Consider the following 20949-nt stretch of genomic DNA (forward strand, 5'->3'; position numbering starts at 1 on the left):
TAAAAAAATTAAATCGAATGAAAAGGTAAACCTCTAAATACCTCTAAATAAATGGTGAGTAAGATCGAGGAAAATTAAGACAATTATGAACAAGGAATAAAAATATGAGGCTAAATTGTATTATATGCACCAGTAGTAACGATGCTTCCTTATCTATGGCTAGAATTTACATGTAAACATGTGAAGCATAATGTATGAAATACGAGATCTTTTGTGTAGGGTTAAAACGCTAACTTGGCTAGAAAGCTCAAAGAGTATTACACGATGTTTAAATTATAGCTATATTTGATGAAACAAATGCCTTAAATAACTTAAATAAAAGTAAGAAACTAAGTAACATCCTCGATCTGCATAATTCTTTACATCATACTCGGCTCATTCAATAATTGCTAATTCAAACAAGTGAAGACATTTTCAGTTTATCCGGCCATCCGTTGAGCACTTTTTAGGTTTCTTATGCATCAATGTTCCTTATTAATTTCTCAGTGCCTCTGGAAACAGATAAATATGCGACCGATCCTGATACATGGAAAAATCACAACGTTTGAATTCTTAAAGGGAATGTGTCACGGCCGAGTTTAGTCTATTTTATTAAGCTTTGTTAAATACTCGCTATTAAACTTAATGCTAGCGGAGAAATTATTTCTATGGATCTAAATGACAAAATTATAGCTTCATTGCAAAGAAATATCTCTCCCGGGCGTTAAAATTGAAGGTTACAAACAAGCTTTGAAAACTGTTCAGCCTAACAGTCTTTTCCAAAACACCGTATCGTAGTCTGGTTTAATCGTCTTCAATTTTTGAACATCCGTACGTTTTTTCGTATTTGCTGTCCTTAACTATTTTTAAGTGGTTATTTTTATATTTCACTTAGCTTGAAGAGGATTTGGTGGGTATTTTCTTATGCTAAATATAGCTAAAATCCTTAACACATTTCCTTTAAACTGCGAACCAAAGCCGGAACAAAATAATATCTATCTTGTTGGCTTTGCAAGGGGCTCTCTACCGAAAGCTTTTTATCTGCAAATTAACTTCAAATAAACGAAAAACAGAGGAAGTATGCTTGTGAAAGGTCGAAGGAACTAAGTCCGGCTTTTCTTCCTTTGAGTTTCTTCAAGCGTTGTCGTTCGACGGTCAAATCCAAAGATCTATAAAGCGAATAAAAAAAATAAAGAATGAATAATCAATATATGACTAAGAAAATCTAGACCAAAGTCAATAGTTTAGTATGTTATTTGTTTGCTCGCCTACTGCGTTTGATATGTGCAGTACATCCGGCTCGTCAAACGTAATGATATGTAAAAGTCAAAGCGACTGCACAAACGCACATACGTTCAATACTTCGAGCACGACTTGCTGACAAAATCACTGACAGTAATCCATTTGCATTATGACGTCAAACGCGCAAAGATTCTTGGTAGTTGTGGTTAAGATAGCGCGCGCAAAGAATAAAATTGCTTTGACTGGCAAATGACGAAATTATCACGCGTAAATTACGCGATCTATAGTAACTTCGAAAAATGAAAATTACCTTTTAGACGAGAGCGTAACTGGGCAAGATACGATAACATTTTTGCATTGGTGCATTTTCCTTCTGTTACTTGTTTCAAATGCAAACTTGAACTCAGTTTTCATACCTTTAGCGGAGCTCCCAGCGGCCCGAAGGGCCGCAGAGCAGACCCCCATACCCATAAAAAATTAACAGAACCATGCTTTTGGTTTTTCATGGTCATCATGGCTAGCGGCATGGTTCGCGGGCGCGTACGACATACGTACGTCGCCCCAACATGGCAGCCATACTCCAGAAACAGGTTAAGGCTAGGTTAACGTCAGCTTACATCTTTGATATTGGACATCCATGTTATGGTCAATTGACAGCTGTCAAAACAAGGTATCCGCTGACCAGTATCACATGACCATATCGTGGGCTCAGATTTAGAACTCATCGAGGTCGAATGTTTTTTTTGGAAGTTTACCGCTGACCAAGTAATTTTTATTGGATCGCGGGCTTAAATCCTATATTTTTCTGCCAACGGTCAGTAAATTCGGATTTACAAAAAGGGCACAGTAAATAACCGGGGAGCTCCGCTTTTAGGCTTGGCTAAATCTATTTAATATTAATGAGTTGAATCACGCAAGTGCATTCGTCATCACCCTGCGAGCAGAGCCCTTTCTTTTCCACTAATGCCCGATTCCCTCTTTGGCGCGCGCCTGCAGGGAATCATGATAGTTGTATTCATCAAACCATGCGCGAGACTTAGCAACGATGAATACAACTACCGTGATTCCCTGCAGGCGCGCGCCATGGAGGGAATCGGCCATTTACTTGACAAAATATATTTCTTCCCAAATCTCAGCCGCAGGGAATTTAGAAGAGGCTCTGCTCGCAGGGTGATTCGTAATTTGTTCGAGAAATAAAACCAGCGTGGCGTGTCCGTTAAAAGTAAGAAAAACCGCGCGGGTTATCAAGGTAAAAAACTCCTTAACCATAGCCTCCCGCGATGTTTTGTCGCTTGGAAAAACAAAAAGTAGCTTTCCTTTGAATTTTTTGCATTGTTAAAGCAATCGGGCGAACACCAAGCAAAACAGCCCACGATAGGCGCAATGTTTACTACAACTACCAGAAATCTTTGCGCGTCTGACGTCATAATGCAAACGGGTTTTTCCGTTGGAGAAGATGCGGGGGGCGGGGGAATTCCCATACAGAAGTCCGGCACTGTCGTGGTTGTCGCACCTTTTAGGTGCTAGAATTTGCAGTTTGGAACTGCTTAAGGAGTTCCTTCTACAACGACCATAAACTGTTAGAGTTATCGTGTGGTTCACGTTATAACAAATAACAAGTTTTCAGTTTACAGCTGTTTACCTTGTTTTCGTATGAGAAAATTCCATCCTCAGCTGTATCCGCGGGTGTAATTCTCAAGGTGCTCCTCTTAGCCTTATCCGTTGGTGCTTCTGGAAAGAAGACGTTGTCATAAATATCTTCATACTCTGCATAATCTTGCTCGTCTTCCACGTCGTCATCTTCATCATCTTCATCATCGCTTTCTTCAAACAAATGTTGAAAACGTGACAACTCATAAATCTCTTGCTTGCGTCTGACCTCAGTGGAGACGCTCTCGTAGAAGCCAATCTCACTCTCCTGCGACGACTTCCGTCTCGCTAACTTCCACAGTTAACGTCTGCACCTCAAAACCCGACTGTTGCACTGAGGCCAGGTTCTCGTAGACAGGCTCCTCGTTTAGGCTTTGGTAGTGTTCAGTATCTTCCTCGCTGTCGTAAGAGCAATAGGTCTCATTCCAAAAACCACCGCTATTCACGGCAACTGTTTTCTCGGGTCCAATCTCTATGGCCACAGTCTGGACCTCATACATTGGCACATCAAAGGGGATTGTCTGGTAAATTCCATCATCTTCTTGGCTATCCACCGTTGTGTAACTTTTAGTATGTTTAGAGCAGCAGGGACGTGATATTACTTGTTTTTTAACAACCATGCAGCTCAAAAATTGATTGTGCAACAACGATTACGGAAATCTCGGCGACAAACCCTCCGAAATTCCGTTTGCAGCCGCCGAACTTCATTCATTTTTGTCAGAAATTCCCGAACAGCTCTGTATATTTTTCAGAGAAATTCGTTTGCGTAACTTTTGCTTAGTACTGTAAAAAACTCACTTTGCAAAGTAATGTAGAAAGCGGTCATTTTTGTTAAGTGACAGTGCAAAGCAAATGTCTAAATTGAATTGGGAAAAAAGACAGACAGACAGACAGACAGACATTACGCTGTTGTAATTCAATATTCGTTTCACAAGAATTACTGTTGCTCGCATTTTCCAAATCACAGTTTAGGAAATTGCCCATTCCGTAACAGAGTCATTCTTAATTTTTCTTCAAAAATTACTAGGAATGCAAGAATGTCATAGTACGGATTTATAGTCGTGAAAATAGCTTTCAGACATAACTTCAACTCAATGTCCACCAAAAGCTCTATCCAGGTCATTTTGGTCTAGATTCCAGCGCAGTGACCATTTGCATTAAATCCACTCATAGAGTTCTGGCTTTACTAAAACGTACTTTACAAAGCCTGAATTTTTTTTTTTTAAAAAAACGTGGTTTGGGTGCAGCCTGGTAGGAAAAAAGTGGCCCAAAACTTTGACAGTTAACTTGGAAGAAAGATATGGGCCTATAATTGGGAGGGCTTATGAGAGCAAAGGATTATAAGGGGAATTTTACAGAATCCGCTCAAGAGCGCCATCTCGAGCAGCTTTCATTTATCTGGCCACTGTCTTTTTCTCTCTCCAGGTTTTAAGGCCAGACCTCTATGAGTGGATTTACAATTCATATTAACACCTTTATGAGATTTTTTAAATCCCGGTTCGAGAGCTTTGGGGGGATATTGCGTTGAGTTCTTCGGAAAGCCTCTTTACTCCTATAGTCCCTTTCTTCACCTAGGTGAATTAATGATTACCAGCCAATATTTTGCTCTTGGAAAAGGGAGGTAACCCTGCGATGGACTAGCATCCCATCCAGGGGAAGTAAAAATAGTTTAGTTACTTCTTGTTGCGGAAACCGGAATAAGTTCAATTCCGGCCTGATTGGCCACTTGGCTGGTAACCTACCTATTGAGTGACCTGGCGGAGAACTACATAAATAAGCTGGGTGGGCTGTCATAGCTTAATATCGTGAAGTGAGGCGGAGGCGCTCCCACATGCCGGGGTGGCACGGGGAAGAGCAATTGATAACCCATTCCCCCTAGCGGGGATAAGGATGATACGTGATGTAGGTCATGACTCATTACGTTGCTGTTTCAAAACGTTGTATCAAAATAAACCAAATTTTCATTAATTTATATTCGACTGAAGAACTCCAACTCATCCCTCGGCAAGGGTGATAAATTGTTAGAAAAAGCATTCAATTGGAAATAACTAAAACTCCGAGATAACAAAAGCACTGCTCACCCGCTCTCTTTTTATAAACATCCGGACGAAAAACATAACATTTGTTTCTTTTCACTTGGTCTAAAAAGAATTGATTTGATGCTCATTTCAGCTCAACGAGGAAAATGCGTTAGCTCCGTTGCTATTGCGCTGTTCTTGCCGCGACTCAGCCACGCCTTCTTCGAACTCTAAAATTACTTATGACACAATTGTAAAGCCATGTCTATTTCGAAATCAGCTCGCATTATGCTTATTAACAGATGAGCTCTTTTGTTCCAGACCACTGTGTCAGAGATCAACAGAGGATACAAGGGCACCATGCTCTTACACCCACACCCCCCCCCCCTCGCCCCCCAATAACACCCAGCTATTATAAATGCAGATTTACCGCTTGAAACCGAGTGTTTTTTAACCGCATCAACAGTCAAAAATAAACCGGTATTTCTATGCATAAATACTTCTGAAACAAATACCCGTGTCTCACGTGCTTAGAAATGGACTTTTTTTAACTCTGATCATTCATTAATTTTCATCTGATCGCCAAATGAATAAAGTTAATTAACGGAGCGCAATCTATAAATAGGCGTCAAGCTGAAACGATGTTCATTTCACAGCAGTTTTAATTTTACTCGAGCTTCTGTATTTCTTCGACTTTCATTGCTGATAACGTGCATTCTGCCTGGAGACACAAAACTTCGTTTGGCCAAAAGGTAGGCGAAAAGATTTAGAGGAATCTTTAAGCCTGAAATAGTTAAAGATAGGCACTTTAAAAATGCCTTAATTTGTATATTTGTGAAGCAGCCGGATAACACGAAAAGGTGAAGTTATGTCTGACAGGTATTTTCACTAGCAGAAATCCCTACTATGACATTCTTGCTTTCCTAGTAATTTTTGAAGAAAAATTAAGAATGACTCTGTTACGGAATGGGCAATTTCCTAAACTGTGATTTGGGAAATGCGAGCAACAGTAATTCTTGTGAAACGAATATTGAATTACAACAGCGTAATCTCGACAAGAAAGTTGCCGATATAAAAATTTGGAAAAACAATCGTACACTCAAAAATCGCCATATTTTTGGCAAAGATCATGTATTTGTTTAAGATGAGCAAAGAATGCATGAAAACTGCTTATTTTAAACGACCGTAACCCTTTCATGTTTCTCCCGATTATGTGCTGTAAATAAGCTGATCCGCTGAAATGGCGCTGAAATGGCTAATACACTAGCGGTTCTATAATTTTTTTTCTAGACTGTTACATTTCCCCAATTTTTTTATTAATGGAATCACTTCACCAATGAACAAGCTTTGTTCATGGTAATTGGCTAGTTCTAAATCGAGATAACAGTGGAGTTATAAGCCTCTCATTTTGTAGTAAATTTGAGGCTGTTCAAAACTTCGTTTACAAACCTTCGAACTTCTTGGCCGTTGATCATTCAAACTCGGCGTTTGCCAAATCTATTTTGATAAATTGAAAGAAGAAAGATAGTTCTTTACAACCGTACCAAGTATGATCGAGAAAGTGTGATGGCAGGTTCAGTGTCGAAGTAACAAGAACACCTTCGATCCGCCATGTTGGCGGGTCGTCATGGACGCTTCAAATCGGCCTTCTCGATATTTTCCAAAATAAAAAAAATTGAAACTTTTTAATATCCATTTGGTAGTTAGGACCCTAAAACATGACTGTATGCCAAATTTCAGCGAAATCGGTGAGGTAGCATGGACGGCGGAGCATTTTTTCAACTGGGGGGGCTGACTAGTAACTTGAAGTGGGGGGCTTAAAAGACTCTTCTCTTATTAATTCTTTATTTTTTCTGTAAAAGTGGGGGGGGGGGGCTAAAGCCCCCAGCCCCCCGGCTCCGCCGTCCCTGAGTCTACGGTGGCCGGCCAAAGTTCGAATCTTACAGACTATGTCACTTAAGTAACAAAATGATTCAGTGTTAAATTGTTGTTAAAACAAAACTTGACGGATATTTTGTTTTCCGGCTCAGTTAGAACTGTTTAATTTGAAGTTTTGGTAAATGAAGCCGCACGACCTTGAGTACGATTCGTGACGTTTCGTAAGTTGTTAGAAATGCACTTGCCTTAAGAACCTAAAACTTCATTAACACTCTTTAGTCACGAATTTCACGAAACTGTCCTGCAATTTTTTTTATTAATCGGGCGTGGCCGATTTATAGTTTACCCTTTGGGCGTCCTAGACGATAGTCTCCTGTCGGCTAAAAATGACGGGGATAGCCTGGGCCAATCGGTTTCATTTCAGTTTTGACAGTAAATCGTTGTAGGAACACTGGGTCGACTTTTGGGCTAATCTGCAATCTGGTTCTCTTCTTTGCTTCAGCGGGAGGACAGAGAAAAAAGCTTAAGGGGTAAAGTACTAATAATCACCATTGTGAAACTGTAGTTGCTTTGACAAGTTGAAGCTATTTTTGTAAATAAAAGGGGTAACGTCATTCATGTCACGCAATGTTTTTGTGGGAAACTTTGAAACTAGACGCTTTGCTGGTTTCTACAAATAGCAGTGTGATCTGGCGGTACATTTTTTTGAGGCGGACTCCACTTTAAAACTATTTTTTATATATTTAGCAAGAAGTATGTCGATTTTCATTTCCGCACAGTTGAGCGTCAAAGTCGCCTATCAGTAAAGCTATCGAATGAAAAGATGACTTGAAAATGAAAACTTTGAATAATTATAATTAAATACCAATTGAATTTTAGATGAGAAATTCCGGAAGTGACATCTGTGTTCAAAATAGGAATTTTTGTACAACTTAAAGTTCCGAAAAAAAGACCACATGTTTTGTAAAAATCACAGACAAACATGATCAGGAAAACAAAACAGGCCAATGGGTTTTATTCACGAAAATACAACTTTCTTAAGAAAGAGTTTGTAAACAAGACAATGGAATCGAATTACATTTCACACGAAATTTGCATACATTTGAACTTGCAAAAAAGAAGTATCTCTGCCGAGACATAATAGCGAGACCTTACATTAATAATTATTGTATTCTGATCTGATTGTTATTTTTTATGCATTAAGTATTTGAAAGTGGTTCTCATCGATGAAAACAAAACGGTTTTTCATTCACTGCTTGAAGTATTTATAGACGTGAAAACATTCGCTTAATCAAATTACATTCTGCACGAAATATTTTGTATCCATTTGTCCCGAAACTTTGAGGAAATTGAAATCTTTGTGGACAGTACTGCATAAAAGCAGTTCATAGAATTGAATAAAAAGTTAAGAACCATATTGATAAAGGAAATTTTAAAACTTTATTTGGCTCATTTTGACCGGCAGGTTTCTTTTACAGGTCACAGGTCGCAGGTCACAGGTCACGGGTCACAGGTCACAGGTCACAGGTCACGGGTCACAGGTCACAATTATTTACTGCACATGATACCGCTAAGTGAACAACTTAAGTTAAACTTACCGACGCATTTTTTAAATTGGTTTCGTTAGCAGTTTGAATAATCCATTCGTGAAATGGATAATCCAATATTTCAAATGAGCCTGGATTTAATAAACGAATGTTGATTGGATTAATAAACAAAAGCCATGCCATACATACAAAGGAAACAGGTAGAGTGCAACACCAAAGATACACGTGACACTTGATTTTGGCACGAAAAGACAACGTCAACTATTGCATTCCTAAGCGTTTTATCCGCCGAGTAAATTAATTTTATCCTGTCATTAATTTTGTCAAATGTAACGTTTTAAACAGCAAAGACATTTAAAGATTTTTTTTGTTTTACGGAAAAAATTACATTTGAAACGAAGCAGTGTACTCAGAAAGACTACCGTTCACTGAACATAATCTGTTTGTATTTTTTCTTTTTGTGTTTTATTGCGACGGTCAGCAAAGCAGAGTTCTTTTTTGATAGCCGGACTGCACTAGGGTTTAATCTGTGCCAGTTAAAAAACAGTTTAAAGAGTTGTGACCGCGGAATAAAACTATTATTTTTTCACCAGTTCAACTTATGATCACTCGAGCGCAACGTCTCACAGTCCTTCAAAACAAATCACGCTTCCAGCTATGAATCCATTTCTTGTTCATCACGTTATTAAAAAATAGTCGATCACACTACTTTTAAAGCTTTCTTCTTCCAATTTTCGTTGGCCCATTGCTGTTGATGGAAAACGCCACTGTGAAACGCTCAGGAGTTCACCTACTTGATTTGACAAGCAAAGTCGGGTGACCAACTTTGTTGACTTTTAGGGCGGAATTTAAGTGCCACGTGTATCTTTGATATCACAATCTACCTGTTTCCTATAAGTGTGTGGCAAGGCTTTTGTTCATAAGTCCAATCAACATTTGTTTATTATCAAAAAATCCGGCTCATTTGAATATTGTATTATTCAATCTGCTAACGAAACCAATTTTAAAAATGCTTCGGTAAGTTTAACTGTTGTTCACTTAGCGGTATCATGTGCAGTAAAAAATTGTGACCTGTGACCCGTGACCTGTGACCTGTGACCTGTGACCTGTGACCTGTAAAAGAAACCTGCCGCATTTTGACTAAATTCAGGATTTTCAAAGACTGCCAGTAAACGGCTGTATCTTTTCTGTCTCTAACGATTTTGCTACGGTTTGGAACGAGCTAATTTTTCAACATGATATCATGGTAGCGGGCAGAAGTCGGTTCGTTCTGAATTTTTCAATACGGTATACAAGTTACAGGTCAATATACAGACCCTCTGTACAGTAAAAAACGTTTTGGAAACAAACCATTGTGAACTTATTTTCTATGTTGATCAGTAAAAATCCTCAGTACGACATGGGGTTTGTTATCAAGTTCGTTAGTACGTTAATACTGCAAGGTGTATAACCTCAGAGAATTATTATCAAGTGTGTTTTGTTTTATTAGCGGTTTATACTCTAAGGTCTTGGTATGGGAGATCAAAATTAAGGCAAATTTCTGTTATTATCTGATTGCTTGGCACAGATTAGTACGATACTGAATTGGTTAGGAAATGTAAACAAACATTAAATTGAATGAGAGTAGAAAGGGAGGGACAGGTGGGGGTGAAAGGCTAAGGAGATGGAAAGGGAGGGAGAATTAAAATCCACGCTTGGTTATATCATGCAACCTTTGACTTCTGTTGTTTTCTCACAAGAACAAAATTTAAGGTGGGGTTCTACCTGAATTTGAATGGCCCCTCGCAAGAGCACTCCGGGTTGTCAGGAGACTGTTTGTTGTCCGTCCACTAATTTTTAACTTCAAATTCAAATTTTAAAATCACATTAAATCTCCAATATTTCTTATTTGTCTAAATTTTACTAATCCTTTGAGAAAAACTATCGCCTCCCAGACATCCCCCAAAATCGTCCAAAAATTAACAAAATACTGCAAAACAAATATATATGGAATAAGTAAAGCTTTTTTGGATTCCTTGAAACGCGGCTGAAAAGGTTTTAAGTGTTTTCCAGCCCTTATACTTTGGGTCAGTACTACTATTCTTCACCAGTTGCTATTACAGTGGTATGAAACAAATACCTAATCATTGGTCAATAAGTTGTGATCATTTTCTTGACAATAGTAGTTACCTGATTAGGAGTTGTATACCGTTCCATTAAAGTGTAAGGGCTGGAAAATACTGAAATGCGTCAGCCACCTAAAGCGTTGGAAACATTGGTCTTCAGGTAAAAACCCCGCCGTTATTAAGTATTGCGAAAAGGCTGCACTTTGCTAAGTGTTACAAATTTATATTTTCTAGACGTCTAGTCCAATCGTTTATTTGTATTGTGCGAAATATATTTTTATAAATTGAGACCATTATGTCATTAAGTAATAATGCAATCTTGAAAACATTCCAGATTTTCATTATTAAATAGAAACACGAAAAATTCAAATTTGGGAAAACAAGCCTGTCAAAATGACGTTGCCATGGTGATTTCAAGTTACTGGCACAATAACTAATCCTACCAAATTATTGCGAGATAAATTTTAGATAAACGCGCAAAGTTTGGCAGCGTTTGGTTGAATCTTGAAAAAGTTATAAGCGTCCAAAGTCAGCGCGGGCCTCAAAAGCCCCCCCCCCCCCGGCCTGAATAGGTTTAAGTGACTGTTTTTCCAGTGATTTTTACTGTCCTGTACCCTGCCTTTCAAGTCAAAACAGATAGCTAATTATTAAGCGCCCGATTTTAAGCTTCTCAAGCTTCTCAAGCTTCTTGTTGAACACAATCATTTACGAGTACTCCATTGCTGAAACTTATGAAACTCATCGAGCTTCAAACGCAAATACACAAATCGTAGAAAGCTTGTACTTTGCCAGAGTAAACTAAGTGTGTCTTCCAAAATGCAAGATTATTCTATGCACAGAACAATATATGTAAAGAATAAACAGAGCTGTTTTTAGAGCTACGCCAAGACCCAAAAGTGCAGACAACGTTTTCTCGATACAAGTAACAACTCAGCTAGGTTTCGTGTGCTGGAAAATTGAAATGATTTTGTTGTGGATGGGTGTGCTAGGAAATACCAAAAATTCCTTTTATTAGGTTTCTCTGAATCACAGCAGATTTTGAAGAGGCATACTGAGATGTGAAAACTGCTTTTTTCCATTTAAATAATTGGAATATACTTCATGGATCTTTAAGGCCCGTTTACACAGGCGATTATTGTCGCGCAACTCAATGCAATTTTTGTCGCGCCGAAGTTGCATCAAGTTTCGAACAGGTTCAAAACTCCTGCGACTCGCGGCGATTTTATCGCCGCTAGTTTTCACGCGTGCAAACTCGCGGCGATTTCATGGCGATTTTATCGCCGCGATATCGCGGCGAAGAGGCATCAAGTCGCCGCGATATCGCGGCGACTCGATGCAACTTCGGCGCGACAAAAAATGCATTGAGTTGCGCGACAAAAATCGCCTGTGTAAACGGGCCTTTAATGAGAAAACTGCAAAAAAGAAGACCAATTTATCTGCAATGACCCTAATCCAGATTTTATGCGAGCTGGGAAGCTGCCCATGATATCTATTAGCTCTTTCGAGAATTTTAAGCATACACTTGACAATTCTCTTACACTTGAGCCGGGACGAATGTCAACCTTACTTTTTATGAACCAGCAAACAAAACCGCTAATGAACGAAATGCAGTGAAAACTCTTCTTCATAGCTAAAATCACGGTAGAGCAAGTGCTAAAAAACAATCAACACTGTACGATGTTTTGGAGAGTAAAGAGCCCTCGGAAGACATTTCGATATATTTGAGCTGAATCCATGGCATTCAAGAGTTTTAATGCCTGGCGAAAAGGCATCCAAACGACTTAAGAAAGGTAACTGAGACGAGGAAAGAACTTTCACAATGCTAAGTAACTAGCAACTTCATTTGAAACATTAACAAGAACCTACCTTCACCACTTGCTGAATTAATCCGAAGAAGCAATAACGAGTAAGTAGTAAATAACAAGGACAACAGACCTTGAAATACCAAAAATTCCTTTTATTAGGTTTCTCTGAATCACAGCAGATTTTGAAGAGGCATACTGAGATGTGAAAACTGCTTTTTTCCATTTAAATAATTGGAATATACTTCATGGATCTTTAAGGCCCGTTTACACAGGCGATTATTGTCGCGCAACTCAATGCAATTTTTGTCGCGCCGAAGTTGCATCAAGTTTCGAACAGGTTCAAAACTCCTGCGACTCGCGGCGATTTTATCGCCGCTAGTGTTCAAAACTGTATTCATATTTTCGACAAAAGACGGAAACGGAAACGGAACTTACCGACTTACCACAATTTGAGAACTTTTAAAACATCACTTTCGAATTTTCTGCTGATTGATGTAGTAAGCTCTTTATTATAAACTTTCGACAACGAACATTCACCATCACCATTTATAGAGCTTTAAACAAATAATTACACTCTTACTTTGGATACAAATATCCTTGATAATTCCCTTCGTCGATGATAGAAGAGTTTTCAAAGTCAATGTGATGGTGATGGGACCACGCATGGTTCGCGATATTTGAGCATTTGGTGCACGATTTTACATTTCTGATGTGTTCTTTTTTCTGGTTGCAGAAGATCTACCGGTTTCTGCTATGTAATTCCATGAACAGGTGGCACACGGGAACAGCATTACATTGCTGTTCGTTAGGAACAGGAACTTTTATCCACCTAAAGAAATTATATTTTTTCACCGAGCTCCCTCGGAAGAAATACATTTCGGCCAACGAAAGCCGCCAGTGCAAAATCAGACAAACAGACAGACAGACAGACAGACAGACAGACAGGCAAACAGGCAAACAGGCAGACAGGTAGGCAGGTAGGCAGGCAGACAGACAGACAGACAGACAGACAGACAGACAGGCAAACAGGCAAACAGGCAGACAGGTAGGCAGGTAGGCAGGCAGACAGACAGACAGACAGACAGACAGACAGACAGACAGGCAGACAGGCAAACAGGCAGACAGGCAGACAGGCAAACAGGCAAACAGGCAAACAGGCAGACAGGTAGGCAGGTAGGCAGGCAGACAGACAGACAGACAGACAGACAGACAGACAGGTACAGAGACAAGAAAATTGTCGAAAGAAATGATGTTTTGTCAAGCCTAGTAGAACACAGGCAGTCCAAGCTAACGATAAGAGCACAGGAATGTAAAAATACTTGATTTGCAAGCTTGGGCTTCTATGAGAATAAGTCTCCTTCGCAGCCGTTGTTTGGGTTTGTCACGCAACGCAAGCCCAAACAGCGACTGCAAAGGAGACTGAGAACGGAACAATTTTATTTTAGAAATAAATTCGAACATTTTCTGTGTAAAATCGACTTACACTGTTGCTGTGTTGTGTTCTTTGCTATTTGCCAGCTCTTCATTTCGGTTTGAGGCAATTTCAGCGAGTTATAGTTCTGTGCAGATGCAAGATTTCGAACACGTGTACCTTAATAAACATTCTAAAGGCAAGGCACAATTTTCGACTACTCCTCGCCCGAAGTTCGATCAATTCCACAATAATGATCAAATCGTTTCAAAATTTTTACAGTCAATTCAGCTTACCTTTGGATGTTTCTCGGGCTTCCAGTGCCGTATTAAGCTGCAGAAAAATCCTTCATTGACGTGCGACCATTGCTTTCATGGTCAGTGCGTGACCGTTTGAACCACACACAAAATGGCGTCATGTCGACAAAATCATCCTTGCACGGGGAGGCGCATGGAAATATTATTTACCACGAAAAATTACACTGGACCCGGAGAGGGTGATTTTTCACCGGAAATAGAAACCAGCTTTTTTGCTATTTGAATTATGGTCCGGCGGCTTAGCTCCTGAATTGTGCGATTTTTGATACAAGGACCAAACTTTGCAGGATTACAAGCATTTACATACTAATCAATTCTTGATATAGTGCCGACGCCAATTTCCTATTTTCAGCTAGTAAACGGCATTGAAATATTCAGCCAAGAGGCCCCTCCCCCACGAAGTACCTCTTCTTGTGCTTTTATACACCTTTTATTGTAGATTTTATTTCAATAATACAGATATGAATGCATTAAATTAGGCTTACAATTGTTATTTTTTACCATCTTTTTAATACCAATTATTTACTAGGCAATTATTGCATGGAAAAAGATTTTTCGTTGCCCGACCTCTGCTCCCTCGTGTCTTTCGTTTTGCGCTAGCGTCCAGGTCTCTCGCGATTCATTCTCCGATCCCAGCGTTCGCCGTTTGCTAACAGAAGAAAAATAGGAAAATATAGAGGGCTGTGAACTGTCTAAATTACAGCATTTCATTCTACATTTTGTACGTGCGACTTGGTATCACTACCTGACATAATAGTATTTGTCTAACTAAAAATAACACGCAAACTGCGGTGATGAACATTACGGACAAACGCATTGTTAGAAGAAAATAGACCTTTTACTTGACGTTTCGTATGCTTCTACATACATCTTCAGAAGAAACCGTTAAATGGAAGTACAGCTAAATTTAAATTAAAAAAAAAAACAATAGGATTGACAAATGACGAAAAACAGATGATGAAAAAAAAAATAAAATAAAATACAATGAAATAACAATTTGCACATAACAAAATGTGCAAACTAGTAAAGATAAAGTTTTTCGCTGCCTACATTTTCATTCAGGGCAGGTTTTAAATCTCTTATCAGTAAAGTCTCCTTTATTTTGCAATGTATATGCTAATATATCAAAGTGGTCCCATTTTAAATTATGACCAGTTGACGTGACGTGGTCTGCAATAGCGGATGCGTGACTCTTACTTGTGATAGCTTTGTCTATAAACCAGGACAAACAAATATTTCAGGAAATTTCATTGATTTTAATAAATTACGGTTTCCATGGAAACTGGCGTTTTTCGGGCTTGGCACTATATATGAAAAAACGTCTGTTGGTGACCACTTTCATTGTGCCAAGTTTCACGCTTGTATCAAAAAGTGCACAATTCAACTAAAATTTCGAGCTAAGCCGCCGGACTATAGCAATAAATGCCCTGGGGACGAATTCATGATATGCAAATAGCTGAAAAGAAGACAAACAAGTCCTCCACTCTACTCTAGTCCGCTTGAGCGTGCGGTTAGCACCCCGCCCACCCTCGATGCGAGGAATCTAGTTGAGGTCTATGCGATCTACCAGGCAATCTTCTGAGCGTGGGTTGGGATTGTCCCAGGCAAGAGCGTTTCCCATACCTTATCTGCTATTATAGTTCACCACTAAATTTTCTCCGATTCTGATTGGTTTAAATTGAACACGTGACGCGATAGTGCCCGCGCGCCGGAGGGCACTACCAACCCATAGTGCCCTCCCGAGCGCACCCGTGCCTTTTTTTGTAAACAAGCGTGCCTGCAGACAAAAAAACCCAACCAAATTCACTGCATTTAGTGGGTTTCTCGTCTGGTTTTGTTTCGTTTGTTAAATTTCGGCTTTCAATTGAGTTTTTTATCCTCAAAAGTAAAATAATTCACGATGCTTGTTTTTGTATGTGCGCGCGGAAGAAAATTTAGTGGTGAACAATAAAGACAATAGAGTGTTTCTGTCTCGGAACTATCGGTCTGATAGTTGCCCCTTGGAAATTTGATGTTCTTAAAACTAGCATATTAGCCCTCGAAGCTACGCTTCTCGGGCTAATATTTGTTTTAAGAACATCAAATTTCCGCGGGGTAACTATCAGCCGATAGTTCCTCGACAGAAACACTCTATTGTTAAACTAATATTTCTCATGGCTCATGGCGCTTTACAGTAAAATGTTATTAAAAATAAAATTTACATTAAAAATTTACATCAGTGTTAAAAAAATTACTAACAAATAAAATAGCTAAGCTGTAAAAATGAAAATAAAACTAGGAATCACTAAAACCTTTTAAAACTAACTCATTAACTGACTAACTTACCTAATTAACTAGGTAACCAACTAGCTGACTAGCTAAACCATCTAATTTACTAATTAACTGGCTAACCAAAAGTCTAATTATAAAATTTGTTAAAAAGGTATGTCTTTATACGAGTCTTAAAATCTGACAGCGAGCCGCTCTCTCTTATAATTATTGTTCGGAAGAGAGTTCCATAGGCTAGGTGCTACAAAATATTAGAGAAGCACCTATGACCATTACTTACTAACTCGACAGATGGTACTTTCAAGAGGTTTTTGGAGGAGGATCCCAAATCCGGATTTGGGATTTTTCAATTAAACACAAAATCCAAAAGAGGATCATTTTTGACTTACTGAAATCCTTTTCCCGAGGTGGATTTTAATTAAGATATCCAAACTTGGATTTCGTAGATTTGCTATGTTTGCATTTTTTGGGGGAAATTTGGAAAAGAATTTGCATAGTTATAACTAAGGAACGACCAATACAGAAAATAAAATAAAGGCAATGTACACGCATTTTATTGTGGTCCCATAATATAGACAAAAATCAAAATCAAAATCAATCGAATGAAAAGGTAAACCTATAAATACATGACCTCTAAATAAATGATTAGAAAGATCGGAAAAATAAAGACAATTATGAACAAGGAATACAAATATGAGGCTAAATTGTATTATATGCACCAGTAGTAACGATGCTTCCTTATCTATGGCTAGAATTTACATGTAAACATGTGTATCATAATTTATAAAATAAGAGATCATTTGCTAGAGGCTCAAAGAGTATTACACGATGTTTTAATGCTATATGATAAAACAAAATAAATTCAATAAAACTAAGAAACTAAGCAACAAAAAAATAGGTTTAAACGTAGTTAATTCAGCCCTTTGAAAGCAGTCTTACAGTGTGAACTAGAAAACCGTGAATACTTTACCCTATCTTGCATACATAAATTTCTGCAGAAAACCATCAAATCATAGCTATATAGCTCAAACTGCTAGACATATAAACAAATGGACAGAGATGGAGCCAGCAGGTTATTTTCTTCGTGAATAAATTGTCAACTTTCTCCTCTTCTTCCTTTCTAAATTATGATTAAGTGTTCACGGTTTTCGTGTTTTCACTGTAATCCTGGACCTTTGATATGGGTAATAATTTTCAAGAAAAGATACACATGTTGATCACAAAACAATGCTAATTCACAAAATTTTCTTTTTCTATTACCCTAAGGCTCCGTTAACAAATATATGTACACTGTGTTTGTCATATTTGACATTACAAAATAGCAAATATTAGCTATTCAAACAAATGAAGATATTTCTAGTCTATCCGGCCATCCGTTGAGCAATTTCCTCGTAATTTCTCAGTGCCCCTAAAAACAGATAAATATGCGATCGATCTTGATACAAGGAAAAATCACAACGTTTGAATTCCTAAAGGGACTGTGCCACGGCCGAAATAGTCTATTTTATTAAGTTTTGCTAAATACTTACTATATTAAAGTTAATGCTTGCGAAGAAATTACTTCTATGGATCTAAATGACAAAACTATAGCTTCACTACAAACAAATATATCTCTCCCGGGCGTTAAAATTAAAAGTTACACACAAGCTTTGAAAACTGTACAGACTAACTGAGTTTTCCAAAAAGCCGTATCACAATCTGATTCAATCTTCTCCAAGTTTTGACCATCCGTATCTTCTTTTGTATTTGCTGTGTTATTGAAATGTTAACAAAAAACAAAAAAAAATACATGTTGTTAGTTTTAGAGCAGCAAGGAAGTAATATTTAACAATTATTCCAAGAGCGCGCGTTGGATATGAGGTGGTAGATAGCCAACGAGGCGCGTAGCACCGAGTTGGCTATAACGATCTAGTATCCAAAAAGCGCGAGTGGAATTATTATTTTATTAAAAACGCTCAAAGAATTGCATTATTTGAGTTCCCCAGCTGTTTTCGTTGACGCGTATCGGCTACCTTATCTGTTGTGAATGGTATATGAGCTGATATACCATTGCCTGTTAACCAATCAAAACTCATGAATTGCAATATACCATTACTAGTTTTTAATAAATACATTTATGCAAAGCGTTCGAGGGGTATGCTATGGAATATCCCACGAGTCATTTGTATTTTCTCGCCTATGGCATCGTTTAAAACATGTTTTTAAACAACAATGCAGTTAAAAAATTGAATGTACAACAATGATTAAGAAATATTGGCGACAAAACCTCCGAAATTCCGTTTGCAACCGAACTTCGTTCATTTTTGTCAAAAATCTCTGAACAGCTCTGTGTTTCAGACAAATTCGTTTCCGTAACGTTTTCTTTGTACTGTAAAAACTCACTTCGCAAATCAATGTAGAAAACAGTCGTTTTTGTTAAGTGACATTTTAAAGCAAATGTCTCAATTGTGTTGGGAAAAATTTACAGACAGACAGACAAAAAGGCCGGCAGACAGACAAACAGCAGACAGACAGACAGACAGACAGACAGAATGAGACAGACAGAAAAAATTCAGGTTGAGAATAATAAAAAAGTAAACTGAAAATCAGTTGTTTTGGATGACAAGTAACTTTTTAGGGCAGCAGAGGAAAGACTACTCACCGATGTGAACGAACGAAGACGAACAAAGAGCCGCCCAAGAAGGCAATGAACAAGACTATTGGGATCACTAAAAAACAAGAAATAAAAAAATAAATATGTTTAATATTACCGAGTTTGTAGCATTTTCATTTTCTTTTTATCCACGAATAAATTGAATGCTAGAGTCACATAGGAACCTAATTAATGGCCCAACTCACCACGAGTCCCTCGTAGCTCAGTGGTTGGAGTGCCCAACCGGTATCTGAGAGGATAATTTTATGGGCTCGATTCCCGTCTGCGACTCAGATTTTTCCTTTGTCCCACGATCTTTACATAATGAAACCTTCATGTTCATCATTTATCACCGAGCTTAAAATTTATCACCTTTGTAATTTATTACACACTTGATGCTTTCGACATTGCTGATCCTAGCAGAATGCAGGACGCGTGTCACATATCAACCTAGTAAATGGCCCAGACCACCACGAGTCTCTCTTAGCTCAGTTGTTAGAGCGCCCAACCGGTATCTGGAAGGATATGGGCTCGATTGCCGTCGGGGACTCAGATTTTTTCTTTGTCCCACCCTCGTGACATAACGAACATTTCATCTTTATCATGATGGCTTATTCCGAATAAGCTTGTTGTTTGTGCTTTTAACAAAAAGACCATCATGTACTAACAGTAACAACGCGATATAGCTTAATAAAACTCCAAAACGTATCATTTTTTTAACCAGGGGCGGACCTACCTGCAAAACGTGTGTCAAACACAGCTTTTTCCACTGGTGCCTCATCGCCTCTTTGCGATAAAACACCCGAGGAGGGAAAATTCTCTGAAAAAAAAATAAAGAAAAATTGTCAGTAATACACTCTTTTTATTTTATAAGAATCTAGTTTATAAGAATTTTGAGGCTGAAATTTGCGATTTTTTAAGAATATCTTAAGAATAAACCCGAGGCTGAGTTTTTGAAAAGAAGATAATTTTGAGTTGAAAATTTGTAAATACAATACAATTAAATATATTTTTAGTTGAAACAAAATCAGGTGTTTTCATTTCCTTCATTGCATCATTGTATCTCTGTGAGGAATGCTTTGTTTAAAGCCAAACGGCCAAGTGTTATCTGACGTGACATCTTGATCTTGCTGGCTGCAACGAAAAGCGATGGAACACGTGCACAATGTAACACGATACAGATCTGGACACCAAACACTTGTAATTGATTACCCAATACTTGCTAAAACGGAAATGTCAAACGGTATTTTCTAAGAATGTTCATAAGAATATTTTCAGCCTAAAATTGACAGAAAAATAAGAATATTCAGCCTGGGTCGGAAAAACTGTATTCTTATAAAAAAAAAAGAGTGTAAGTCAAGGCAAGACACTTTACTCTCACAGTGCCTTTCTTCATCCAGGTGTATAAAATGAGTACCGGCGAATTTACTGCTGGGGGCAGCCCAGCGATGTACTAGCTTCCCATCCAGGTGGGAGTAGAAATACTTTTAGCCACTTAATGCTACAGAACCCGGGAGAAGCTCCGACCTGATGAGCCACTTGGCTCGAAAGCAGGCTTTACCTTACCTAATAAGTCAAACACATACGTCCCTTGCCACATAAAGAAAGTAACATCCAAGGTCGGCCAACTAGGTCTTTTAGGTCTTATTGGTTTGAAGTAAAAAGTAGATAATCTAACTGAAAAGTATAATCAGTATTTGTGGATAGTAGTAGAATTAATTTGCTAATTCAAGTTGGGCTCTTTTGATGGATAGTTACTCCCTCGAATATGTTTCTCTTTAATACGATCTTGCCGAACAAAGGACTTTACATTTATTTTGGTACAAAGGTTATGTCCGTGTTGCAGAAGGCTAAATTACGATCAAACCCTCCTGTCAAATATAGCGTTGGAGAAAAGGCTCTTGTGCACCTTTCAGGAAAAGAACAGAAGAAGTGTCATGTCATCGAGGGCCGAGTAGAAAAGAGAAACCATAAACTACAAACATGCAAAGTGTCATACACTTCCCCGGTCACAGGAAAAAAAGGAAAGTAAGTGGCTACCGGTGGATGCTTCGCGGCACGGTAAATATCCACCACTAGCCACTAACACTGAGGTGA

The 20949-nt window shown here is 38.4% G+C and overlaps 1 pseudogene across 1 annotated transcript in view; it reads right to left on the bottom strand.

Annotated features, from left to right (window-relative positions):
* Nucleotides 1-1082: 1082 nt before the first annotated feature.
* LOC144667198 (uncharacterized) overlaps nt 1083-20949 on the bottom strand; it is a 28481-nt pseudogene continuing 8614 nt past the window's right edge. Inside the window, exons 5-9 of the transcript XR_013573294.1 lie at nt 19589-19672; nt 18862-18928; nt 6080-6091; nt 2864-3435; nt 1083-1148 (exon numbers count right to left, since the gene is read on the bottom strand). The product of XR_013573294.1 is annotated as an uncharacterized LOC144667198 (transcript). The remainder of the gene's footprint in view (nt 1149-2863; nt 3436-6079; nt 6092-18861; nt 18929-19588; nt 19673-20949) is intronic.

Source organism: Oculina patagonica, chromosome 10 (genome assembly GCF_052425735.1).
Source record: "Oculina patagonica isolate OP01 chromosome 10, crgOcupat, whole genome shotgun sequence".
NCBI classification, from domain to species: domain Eukaryota; kingdom Metazoa; phylum Cnidaria; class Anthozoa; order Scleractinia; family Oculinidae; genus Oculina; species Oculina patagonica.